The sequence below is a fragment of the Anticarsia gemmatalis genome, chromosome 30, assembly GCF_050436995.1.
Source record: "Anticarsia gemmatalis isolate Benzon Research Colony breed Stoneville strain chromosome 30, ilAntGemm2 primary, whole genome shotgun sequence".
NCBI classification, from domain to species: Eukaryota; Metazoa; Arthropoda; class Insecta; order Lepidoptera; family Erebidae; genus Anticarsia; species Anticarsia gemmatalis.
Genome location: NC_134774.1, coordinates 887,893 through 900,519, shown reverse-complemented (window position 1 = coordinate 900,519; position 12,627 = coordinate 887,893). Strand labels below are relative to the sequence as shown.

Genomic DNA, 12,627 nt, shown 5'->3' with positions numbered 1-12,627 from the left:
ATGAAGCAATGGAAGTTTGTAAGGATCGTACCAAGTGGAGTTCTTTGATTTTTTGGTACGTACTCGTAACCGGCCTTGGGTTTTGAAGGATTTTGATCAGTTCTACCACCATGGGAATAAAATAAGGGTTGAAAGTTTGTATGAAACTTTGTAAATTTTTAAACTGATAGTACTGAGATTGGTACATAAAGCTAATATAACGCCTTATAAATAATTTAAATAAATTTCAACTTTGAGGAGATAAAATAAGGGGTTAAAGTTTGTATAAATCTTCTTAGATTTTCGACTGATTGAATTGAAATTAACCAAAATTCACACATAGGATACTTTTAACTGCACGTTTGGCGCAGTGGTTTAAGCGGTCACCTCGCCGCAATAACCGTAGCGCCGCGTGTGGTGGGTTCGTATCCCACTCGGGACAAATCTTTGTGTGATGAGCACGAGTATTTTTTTCTGAGCCTAGATGTTAACGTATATAAGTATGTATTTACAAGTCTATAAGTATGTTTATCAGTTATCTGATTTCAGTACAAGCTCTGCTTAGTTTGGAATCAAATAACCGTGTGTGAGTTGTCCAATAATATTTATTTATTTATTTTTATTAAGGGAAACCTTTTCACGCGGAAAAAGTCGCGGGGAAAAGCTAGTGTGTAAAAATTGTGACTAAGTAACGGTGAAGGAAAACATCGCGAGGAAATATTGCACGCTGCACACGACAAGCATAGAGTGTAAGGTCAGCGAGTCTCGTGTTATTTGTACTACAATTAGTCTTATTCTTCTTCTTATCGTATGGTTAGAGGTCAACCTAGTGTCAAAATTGTTCAGGCCACCCGAAGGCCTTTGATATGACTTAACGACTGTTATCATAATTGAAAACAACCGGGACCGACTATTTACGTGCCCTCCGAAGCACGGTGACGCTCAGTTCAAATACCTACGCGGTCACCCATCTATGTAATGACCGCGCCAAGGGTTGCTTAACTTGATCGTTTACCGACCGGTGAGCGCAGCTTAGTAACGGTGAAGGAAAACATCGCAAGTAAACATTATTGCACACGACAAGCATAGAGTTTAAGGTCAGCAAGTCTCGTGTTATTTGTACTACAATTAATAAAAAAAACCGGTTAGGTTCAATGTTATTGACTAAACACTAAAATGTGACTAGATTTTAAAGGTATTGCAGTTTTTTGAAAACTACAAGTAAAATTACATTGAATTTATTGTGTGGATGTAGACTTGACTGCCTCCGCAGCGCAGTGATTCGTCGTCACGATGTTACCACTGCATCGGAAGGTCGTGGTCGTGGGTTCAATTTCCACAACAAAAAATATGTATTTGTGTGATTCATAAATAATTGTTTCAGGTCGGGTTGTACTTCGTGTCTTTTGTTTGTTTGTTCATAAAAGTCCGAAACAAGAGCAATTATTAGTGCCGGAATTGTTTTAAAAAACAGAAAAAATGGAAACGCCGGGAGGGGGTCCCTAGAAAGACATAGGTACACAGATCATATCGGTGATGTCTTACAAAAAGGTCAGGTGCTACTCGTAACCGGCGGTCCTGTATGACAACATGTATTGATGTGAATGTAGCAAGGGAAGCTTGTAAGGATCGTACCAAGTGGCGTTGTTTGGTCTCAACCTACCCCTATGGCAAAAAAACTTTATGTTTGTATGTACAACAAATAAAATAATACAAATTTACCAATAAATACAAATTACAATATAAAAAATTTGGTTAATACATTTATAAAGTGCTAGCAAAAGTCCCCAACCCGCACTTGGTCAGCGTGGTGGACTCAAGACCTAACCCCTCCCCTCGTTTGGGAGGAGGACCCCCTGCAGAGGGACAGTAATGGGTTAAAAAAAAATGTATGTACAACACCGGAATTTTGAAATTTCACTCAATATCTATTTTCAAGAAACCTGCATATAACTCTTAGACACACAGAATCTGCAACCTTCAGTTGATAAGATGATAACATCGTTTAATCCTTACGCATTAGTGTAACGTGTGATAACGATATCACTGATAATAGTAAGATTAAGTACTTAAGTCTTACTGAGATTTTTATACTGCAGACTCACAAGTAGCAGGGACCCTGTATGCAAAATTTTAGGCTAACGGAGGTAACGCAAGAATTAAAATTTGGAGCATCAGTGACATATTAGTATGCAGTTTATATAGTGTTTTATAATTTTACTGATTCTTTTTTATGAATCATGAGCTTATCGTCGTCTTACAAAACAGTTTATAAAGTTTTTCTGTGGGAGATGATAACAAAGGTGACTGACTGATTAACTGATTGACTGACTGACATAGTGATCTATCAACACACAGCACGAACCACTGGACGGATCAAGCTAAAATTTGGCAGGTAGATATTATGATGTAGGCATCCCCTAAGAAAGGAATTTAATAAATTCTACCCTCTCTGTAACAGTAGATTGAAAAAAGCCTTTTTTAATATATTTACGCCTGTTAAAGCTTATGGTACAGACAGCTGTGTATTAAACACACCCAGGTTTCTATTGTCATATACAAGGAACTAACTAAGTACGGGTTACTAAAAAGAATATCCAAAGAATTCATAGCTAGTTTGTCTGTTTGTTAGTTTGTTTGAAAGCGCTAATCTCAGAAACTCCAGTAGTTTCTGAGATTAGCGCTTTCAAAATTTGTTTTCGTGTTCAATAGATTCGCCAATATATTGAGGAAGGTTAGAAGCTATATAGCATCACGCTATGACTAACAGATATAGAGCAGAAACAAAAAGTATTGTGAAAACGGGAAAGTGTCGACGCGAACGCAGTCGCGGGCGATCGTTAGTTATAACATAAATATAATATTTTCCTCAATTATAAGTTGAAAATAACAGTTACCAAGTTCCTCTAGTTTACATTGTTTACTTATTTTAATATTTGTTAAAGTTATTCAATAACAAAGTTAAGTCTAATGTTGTTCTTTGAAATTGATTACAACTTAAAATGGCGTAGTTGACTACAGTCAAATCGGCTACTCTTTATGAAATATCCAAAACACATCTTTATGTATATAATTCTTCTGTAAGTGTGTATGTCACTGAACTTCTCTTAAACGACTGGACCGATTTTGATGAAATTTTTTGTGTGTGTTCAAGGGGATCTGAGAATGGTTTAGATTCACAATTTTGTCCGCTGGGCAATGTTTTTTTTATTACATTTTTATGGCAAAACAACGTTTGCCGGGTCAGCTAGTTTTAGTATAAAAATACGACATAGTGACGTCACAGTTGCGTATCTTCATTGGTATCAAATGAGTGTCTTATAAAATGTTTCAGTCTGCAATAATTACAATTTTAAAATTATTTACAAAAAAAAATTTACATAGCCTGAGCATTTATAAATTAACCTTTTACTCGTAAAAGTTTAATAACTAATTTTTCGTTAACACAGTCAAGTACCCCATTATATTAAACAACTAGCTGACCCGCCAGCTTCGCTTGCGCCACATAAGAGAGAATAGGTCAAAATTTTCCCCGTTTTTGTTACATTTTTTATTGCTACTCTGCTCCCATTAGTCGTAGCGTGATGTTATATAGCCTATAGCCTTCCTCGATAAATGAACTATCTAACACTGAAATAGTTTTTCGAATCGGACCAGTAGTTCCTGAGATTAGCGCGTTCAAACAAACAAACAAACGAACTTTTCCGCTTTATAATATTATAGTATAGACATTAAATTTATTTGGCAAGGAAATAACTGGATTGGACGATATTGTGACTAAAAAGTAAATTAAAACAATATACGCAGATATATCATATCGGTGATGTCTTGCAAAAAGGTCAGGTGCTACTCGTAACCGGCGGTCCTGTATGACAACATGTATGTATGTGAATGAGGCAAGGGAAGTTTGTAAGGATCGTACCAAGTGGCGTTCTCTGGTCTCTGCCTGCCCGAATGGAGAGACGGCTTGATTTTATTTATATTAGGATATATACGTAGATATGATAAAAGCTGATAAAAAACATATGTACATGACGTCATATGACACAAAGATCAATTTATAAATAAAACAATTTAATCGTAGATATGTAAAAAATGTCGATTGACATTTTAAAATATTGGGGTTTTTTAGTATTACCTTAGAGATATTTATCCGATTTGAAAAGTCAATGATTCACTTGGTATGGAATCTATAATCATTCATTTCATTTGTCGTATGGTTAGTGGTCAACCTAGTGTCAAAGTTGTTCAAGCCGCCCGAAGGCCTTTGACGTGACTTAACGACTGTTACCTTATTGATAACAGCTGGGACCGACTTTTTACGTGCCCTCCGAAGCACGGAGACGCTCAGTTCAAATACCACTATGCGGCCACCCATCTATGGAATGTACCCGCCAAGGTTGCTTAACACACTGATCGTTTACCGATCGGTGAGTGCAACTAGCCACGAGCGCCTCACTATAATCACTACATAGTATAAAGCAAAGTCGCCTCCCGCGTCTGTCCCTATGTCTGTATGTATGCTTACATCTTTAAAACTACGCAACGGATGTTGATGCAATTTTCCTTAATAGATAGGGTGATTCAAGAGGAAGGTTTATGTGTAAAAGTTGTAAAGTTTGTTTTGTAAAATAACTGTTTAAACCAGGCGAAGCTGGGGCGGGCTGCTAGTAATATTATAAATGTTAAAGATTGTAAATCTAGATGTTTGTTTGTTACTCTATCCCGAAAAAACTACTTGACAGATTTTAACAAAATTTGGTACACAGAGCTTATAACCTGAATTAATACATAGGATACTTTTTACCCCGGGAAATCTTTTGCACTCGGATGTCGTGGGCAGAAGCTATTATAGTAATGAAGAAAGTTAAAGAGTCTGTTTGAGCTAGCTTAGCTCAAGAATAACTGGATCAAAATTTAAACAATATTCTATTGACCATTTACTGAGGAAAACTTAATGCTTTATGATATCACGCTATTAGGCAAATAGGAGCGGAGCTAAAATGTTAAGTCCACGCGGACGTATTCGCAGGTTAACGCTAGTTTATAATATTAGTACAGATATTTGTATCTCTGTCCGTCTATAACAGCTGTTATTGTTTTAGACAGTTGGGACAGATAACGCCACGTGTTCAATCACGAGGTAGTATTGACAAGTTTGGGTGTATTTGACAAGCATTTAAATACTAGTTTACCCGCGCCGCTTCACTCGCGTATAACTTAGGTAAATAACAGTTGAATTTAAACTACCTATTCTGATTGGTCTTGATCTGTGTCGCAGAGATGTTAGTGCAAAAAAATGTGTTTGTTTAGAAATCTTGAAATTATATGCAGTTCTCTAAGGCCTTATAACAAAATAAATTCTCATTATTCCCTTGTAAATCCCGATCCCTCGGGAACTCCGGGATAAAAGTAGCCTATGAGTTATTCTGGGTCTATTCTGCTACTGCTCTTATGAATCTAGAAGCATGATGGTATGCAGGCCATCAGGCCTAGAAAAAGTAACACTACAATGGTTACACATATTCTATGTAGATACGTAAAAGTCTTTTTTTTTAACCCAGTCTAACTCGCGAGTAAAAGCAAGTTTTGATAAAATCAAAAATAAACTCTAAAGTACCCTTTTTCGGACGATATCACACGTTCCCGAAATAACTAATTTTGGGATATTCTACGGGTACGAAGGCTTTCCATCAACCTATATTATTATAAGTATGTTTATCAGTTGTTTGGTTACAGTACAAGCTCTGCTTAGTTTGTAATCAAATGTAGAAGAGGTTTCGACTGCCTCCGTGGGCGCTGTGGTTAAGGTCACCACGCCACTACCATTGCGTCGGGAAGTCGTTATTTAGTGTTTAGGCCTTTAAAAAAAGAAAAAAAAGACAAGGGTATCCTCTCAAACGAGGTAGGGGTTAGGTCGAGTCCACAGCGCTGGCCAAGTGCGGGTTGGGCACCTTATAGCATGCCTTAAAATGTGTGTGTTAAACTATTTTTAGGCATGAAAAGTTTCATCACCTTCTATAAATAACTAATAAACAAAATCCTACTTTCCCATAGAATAAGCAGAGACCAAGGAACGTCACCTGCCACGATCCTTACAAACTTCCCTTGCCTCATTCACATCCATACATCTTGTCATACGGGCCTAATACTTTCTTATAAATACATATTTATAACAATAAACCTGTACGTCAAACTAACACTATTATCATCACTGATACACATTTCGTTACTCTATTATCACTGCACTGATAACGCTTATCACTACGGAGAACCGTGACAAGTTTGTCACAGAATAAAATATAAGTCTATCCTAATAATATATTAATATCGTTAGACCTTACATCTAAACATCTATACTAATATTATAAAATTGTAGAGTTTGTTTGTTTGAACGCGCTAATCTCAGAAACTACTGGTGCGAATTGAAGAAATTATTTTACTGTTGGATAGCTTTTTATTGAGGAAGGCTATAGGCCATATATCATCACGCTACGACCAGTAGGATCAGAGTACCAGTAAAAATTATAACCCATTATTTCTTACATTGCTCAGCCCGAGAACTAAACATGAGTACTCATGATCAAGAGTCGGATGCACAACCTACATCGCAATAAAAGCAATCAAACTCAAAACTATATCGCCAAGGGAAAGATCAAAGAACGTCACTTGGTACGATCCTTACAAACTTCCCTTGCTTCATTCACATCCTAAGTAATAATTAAGTTAACTATAGAAACTATAGAAAGAAACTATAACTCAGACTTATTTAAGTTACTTTTAAAAAGCAGTTATCATAATTTGTAAATAACACTAATTTAATGCAATATTTTTCATTTCAATTCCTTCATCACAGCACTAAACACCACTAAAAACACATGTTAACACCACTTTTACTCAAAGACAGTTTTCCTTCACGACCCGTACTAAGAACTCGGGACTTCTACAGTCCTACCCACAGCTAATACACCAGTTAACAGCTGTACGTACTCTCCGAAATACAGAAAGCTGCTATCACAACTTTTTATTTGAATTATCACTAAGAATTTACTGAAAAACTCATGAAAACTTTTTGAAACGACATTAAACTGTTTATTTTTCACAAAAACACTCAGAAAAATACTTTTTTTAACACAATCGTAACTATCAGTAGTCTAGTCTTTCTTCCAACTATGTTGGAGTCAGCTTCCAGTCTCACCGGATGCAGCTGAATACCAGTATTTTACATGGAGCGACTGTCTATCTGACCTCCACAACACAGTTACCTGGGTTATAACACGATACTCGGTAAGACAAGTCAGACTTTCAAGCTTCTGACTACTGATTACGAACATCAAAAATCTTTGAAAATCACACAAAATTGAAACACGATACGTATAAGATGGTCACCCATCCACAAAACAACCTCGGCAAGCGCAACTTAACCTCAGTTTAACGTGCCTTCCGAAACACGATATGTAAGTAAAATGGTCACCCATCCACAAAACAACCTCGGCAAGCGTAGCTTAACGTCAGAGATCCGCGCGGCTGTTGTTTACTAAACCACGATCACTAAATATTACGATATTGTTTTCCTGTACACAGCGGCACGTGTGTTTCGCGCGGCGATTGATAAAAGACTGAGTGTGGTATATAATAAATGTTTACATATTATGTACAGATGATTGTAGAAGGACATATTGTGGTGTTTGCGATTTTGCGACTGCGATTAGTCGCAACTTAGGTCTTTAGTATAGAGGATGTGTCTTTGGTGGTTTTGTATTTGATTACCAGACAATATGATGAGGTTTTCTTTTGCAGATTTTATGATTTGCCAGTGGATTATATATTTTTTACATAAAATTAATTAATGTACTTAAAAAATCGTAGACGTATCGTTGAAATTTCATCAAAACCAGCTAAGCATTTTAAAGTAAAAGATTAAGGTTTACCGTTTTTAGGGTTTTTTTTGTTAGCCCTTTATGTGTCCCACTGCTGGGCAAAGGGGGTTACTAAATTCAAATAAAATTTAAATTGTATTTTGGAATTTTTCTTACACTGTAATTTTCTTTACAACTCAAATTACAAAGAATCGAATCTAATACTTTGTGATGGACAGTTTTTTTACTACCCATATACATACAATACAAACATACATGACATCACGCCTTTATCCCATAGGGGAAGGCAGAGACCAAAGAACACATCTTGCTACGATACCTACAAACTATCTATCTGTTAAAAACATACTATTGTACATACTTTTGACACATATGTATGTAAGTATATGTAGTTGGTACATAAAACGATTAGTAGGTAATCTGCGAGGCGATCAAATAAACGAGTCTAACTTGTAACGTAGGAACAAAAGGTCATTTGCGTCGAGGTTTCTTAGGACGCGTTTAAAACTATACCTAATTTCAAGATTTTTAAAATTACTTGAAAAACAATATTTTTTAGGGAAGAGAGTGTACTGATCTTACTAATATTATAAATACGAATTTTGTAAGAATGTATATAAATGTTTGTAACTAAAACGATTGCACGGATTATTCTTTAATGTAGTGCACACATAGTTTATAACTTGGAATAACATGTTGGATACGTATTAGGTCGGGAAAAAGTCTTTTCGCATTATAGTATGTATGAACTTGTAATAAAATCTTTTTGGCTTCAAGAATCACAAATGAGTACACGGTTCATTAGGTTTCTTTTAGTGAGTTCGTGAGGTACCCAAATATCGTGCTTTTTTGTGTAGAGAAAACACTTTTTTCCCGACCTAATATTATTCCGGTTTTTTTTTTCGTGGACGAAGTCGTGAACCGAAGCAAGAATTATAAACGCGAAAAGCTGTTTGTCTGTTTGTTAAGCTTGCATAGCTAAACTGCTAAACCGATGGTTTTAAAATTTTTCATTTAAATATGTTAACATCATGGGTAAAATATAGACCAATAAGTGCTAAAATATAGTGTATTCGGAAGTGAAGTCTAGTAACAACGCATAAAGCTACTTACATCATCAATGTTTTATACCAGCATAAATATTGTTAAAATCATTTGGCGATTAAAAAGAGTGTCCAGGAGTTTGTTGGCAGCTCTTCTCATTGGCCCTACCTTCCGAACTAGCGGTAAATTCACTCTCTGTATTATTGACTATCATAAGTGTCAGCACTTGACCTATTGATTTGATTTTGATTTTGATTTTAAAAAATCGCAAGTGTGACTTCATCCTAAGCAGTTATTACGAGAATTTCACAAAACTGCCGATTAGCATAATACAGTGACATTATTATTTACACAGTCATTTACAAACATACATACATACAATCATGTACATACATACGTCATTATGTGTGAAACATAAATATAAGCATGTTTTTTTAACAAAGTTTAAAGTACTGAATTGCCAAGGTAATACTTTTGGAGAGTCACATTTAGGGCCTAATAAATAATAATAGTTTTAATATTATTTACATACAGGGTGTAAATGACAGCTAACCGAAAACTTTACTGGTAAGTTTGTGACACTGTATGCGCGAAATTTACTCCAACGATATTTCTCGGAAATGATTGGTTCCCGAGTTAGTCATTTTTGAGCGTTCAATGTATAGTAAACAAAGCGATGTATCTCCGCGCATGCCTACGAGATTTCTGGCGGCGCGGCGGCGGCGCGCTGAGCGACGACATGTCGCGACGCGTCGTAGGTACATACGCGTACCACCACGTCTATGCGCTCACTAGTATGCAACGCTATCATTAGATAACAATCTTATGTATCGTTTATGGTATCGTAAGTAGGCCCGTATGTTACAATAGCTCATAGTAAAATTGTAAGTAGGTAGGTACCTACTTGGCTTACGTGAAATCAAACAATAATAGCAAAACGTAACCAATAATAAGGAAGTGCTAAAACAAATTGTTATCAATGTCTATCAACACGCAAATACCTGGTGTATGGCGAGAGTTTGAGTACCTTTGGATCCGGACTTACAGGTGCAGAGCACGCCGTGCACTTCCACGTGCTTCACCATACATGACACATCAACATTTCTTCCTATTTACGAACACAACTGCACTTTGAAAACAATAACAACAAAAATAATAACAATAAAAACACTAACAACTCAAAACCGGAACAATAACAAGTAATAATAAACAGCAGTTCACACACGACACGACGAATAGGACATAACGAACGACACCGGTGAAGAGCTTCCGTCTTCCGCGAGCGAATTGCTCGAACTATCGATCAAAGAGAGCCGCCGGCGCGGGCGCCTCTCCGCTCACTCGCGCCGCCCCTCGCCCGCGCCACCCGCTCCCTCCGCGCCGTCCGCCCGCGCGCCGCCGATTTGGTGACGAGCGACGAGTTAGGATCCCAGCGAGAGATTAGATTCAATAAAATATTGATGTGGCATTACTATTTTTACTTGTCACAGTTGTTGCTGGTTGCATTGTAGTTTTATTCAAATACCAAATAACATTACAAACATTATTGATGTAAGTTTAAAAAACTTTGATATTTATAACATAAAATCCGCTTAAAGTAAATAAAATAAACACGAAACGTTTATTTAATTAAACCATAAAAAATGAAGGTACATAACAATGATAACAATCAATATCCATTAATATTCTTATCAGAGAAACTAACTTATCATAATTCATAATCCCCGGAGAATTACTTAGCATCCATTTTGTCGCATCCCATCTATGTAACATCCACGCGCGGTCGCGGCGTCACGCGTCACTACGGCCATCTACTTTTCGAGTCGCACCGCGCTTGTATGAAGTATGAATGAGCGTGTAAATATCGAATAGAATTTTGCAAGAACAAATAAATTTTAATGGAACAAAGCGACAATACATGTTAAATTGTTTATTAGAGATTTTTATAGCGCTAAAGAATATCAATAGGATTTTTTGTTGTTCTGTATGTATTTGTACGTGTAATAATAAGATATCACACATTTTAAATCTTATGAATTTACCTTTTATCGGAGAGCGGGATAATTATGTAATTTTCATTTTTAACATAGAACAAATACTAAGTAACGCTGCATACTAGTGAGTGTGAGGTTGACAGCTGTGTGCGTAATCGTGTCTGTGTGGCGCGCGTAGGTACGCGACGTGACGTCGACCGTCGCGGCCGCCGCCCGGCGCGGTGTCGTTGGCCGAACAGCTGATAGCGAATTTATACGTTGTTTTAATCCATTGCTGTTTTTTGTGAAAAACAGTAATATGACGGTTTTTTTTTTCATATTCATGTTGCATTGTGTAGTATTAACGAAATAATACCAGAAAAAATAAAAAAAAACGCATAAAAAATCGGAAAAATCAAGAAAAAACCGATGAAAATTTTCATCGCCATAAGCACCAGAATCGTGTCTAAAGTCATTTTTTTTCGTTTTCGGTAGGCTGTCGTTTACACCCTGTATAATGCATAGAATACATATTTAAATGTAATACATATCGAATTCCTCCGTGTTTTGGAAGGCACGTTGAATTGTCAGACCAGTAGTCAGAAGCTTGAAAGTCTGACAATCAGTCTTACCGAAGGTATAGTGTTATGACCCAGGTAACTGTGTTGTGGACGTCCGATAGACAGTCGCTCCATGTATTCAGCTGCATTCTGCAAGACTGGAAGCCGACTCCAACATAGTTGGAAGAAAGGCTAGACTAATTGATGTACTACAGAGTTCTAAAATCATTGGCTCAATTTATCTATATAAGTATGTATTTAGAAATATATAAGTATGTTTATCAGTTATTTGGTTACCATAGTACAAGCTCTGCTTAGTTTGGAATCAAATGACCGTGTGTGAGTTGTCCAACAATATATTTATTTATTTTAAAAAACCGTGTGTAAGTTGTTCTCATGTCATGATTGGGTGTTAGTTTCAAACTCTCGACCTTCGATATGGTGCTTACACTCAGCTATCACTGCTTTTCATTCGCGTATACATTCTAATAAAATTATTTTCCCAATTTCGGTTCGATAACTTACGTTAAAAGCACTCTAATGAATATAATTGAGTACAACAGGTGAATCGTTTCTCGAATATGGTTATACGGATACAAGGTCATTTAATAATAGAGTAATACTAACAAAATCATGTGTGTTTGTTTGTTTTATACATGTGCAAGATGTTTTAAGTGTATTGTGGTCTAACAATAACAAAAATCGGAAAATTATGCCGAGTAAAACAAGAAAATCATAGACTGCCTCCGTGGTCGAATTGCGTCGCGAGGTTGTGGATTCGATTCCCACACGGAACAATAATTTGAGCGATCCACAAATAATAGTTTCGTATCTGGTTGTACTTTGTGTCCGTTGTTTGTATGTTTGTAAAAGTCCCCGCGACACAAGAGTAATATTAAGTGCGGGAGTTGTCTTTACAAAAAAAAAAGTCAAGGAAAGTGTGATTTATTTGTATAAGTGGGTACAATAAGATTTTTTGTATGAATGGCGAGTTCAGTTGCCACTCTGCGAATATATGTACATACGTCTAATAGTCAAGTTGTGGTTTAATTCTTGCTATCTCGGTATCCAAACTACTCCGATATTTTTCAGGAAGTTTGTAAGGATCGTTCCAAGTGGTGTTCGATGGTCTTTGCCTTCATTTATGGGAAAAGTCGTGATTTTTGTATCTATACAAATATTATACAGCTG

General features: G+C 36.4%; 2 protein-coding genes across 6 annotated transcripts in view; one reads left to right on the top strand and one right to left on the bottom strand.

Annotated features, from left to right (window-relative positions):
• The window catches only part of LOC142985469 (leucyl-cystinyl aminopeptidase), a 162,508-nt gene that overhangs the window by 71,107 nt on the left and 78,774 nt on the right, over nucleotides 1-12,627 (top strand). The gene's annotated exons all lie outside the window — the stretch shown is intronic.
• The window catches only part of Orp8 (Oxysterol-binding protein-related protein 8), a 63,957-nt gene that overhangs the window by 21,020 nt on the left and 30,310 nt on the right, over nucleotides 1-12,627 (bottom strand). The window lies entirely within an intron of this gene.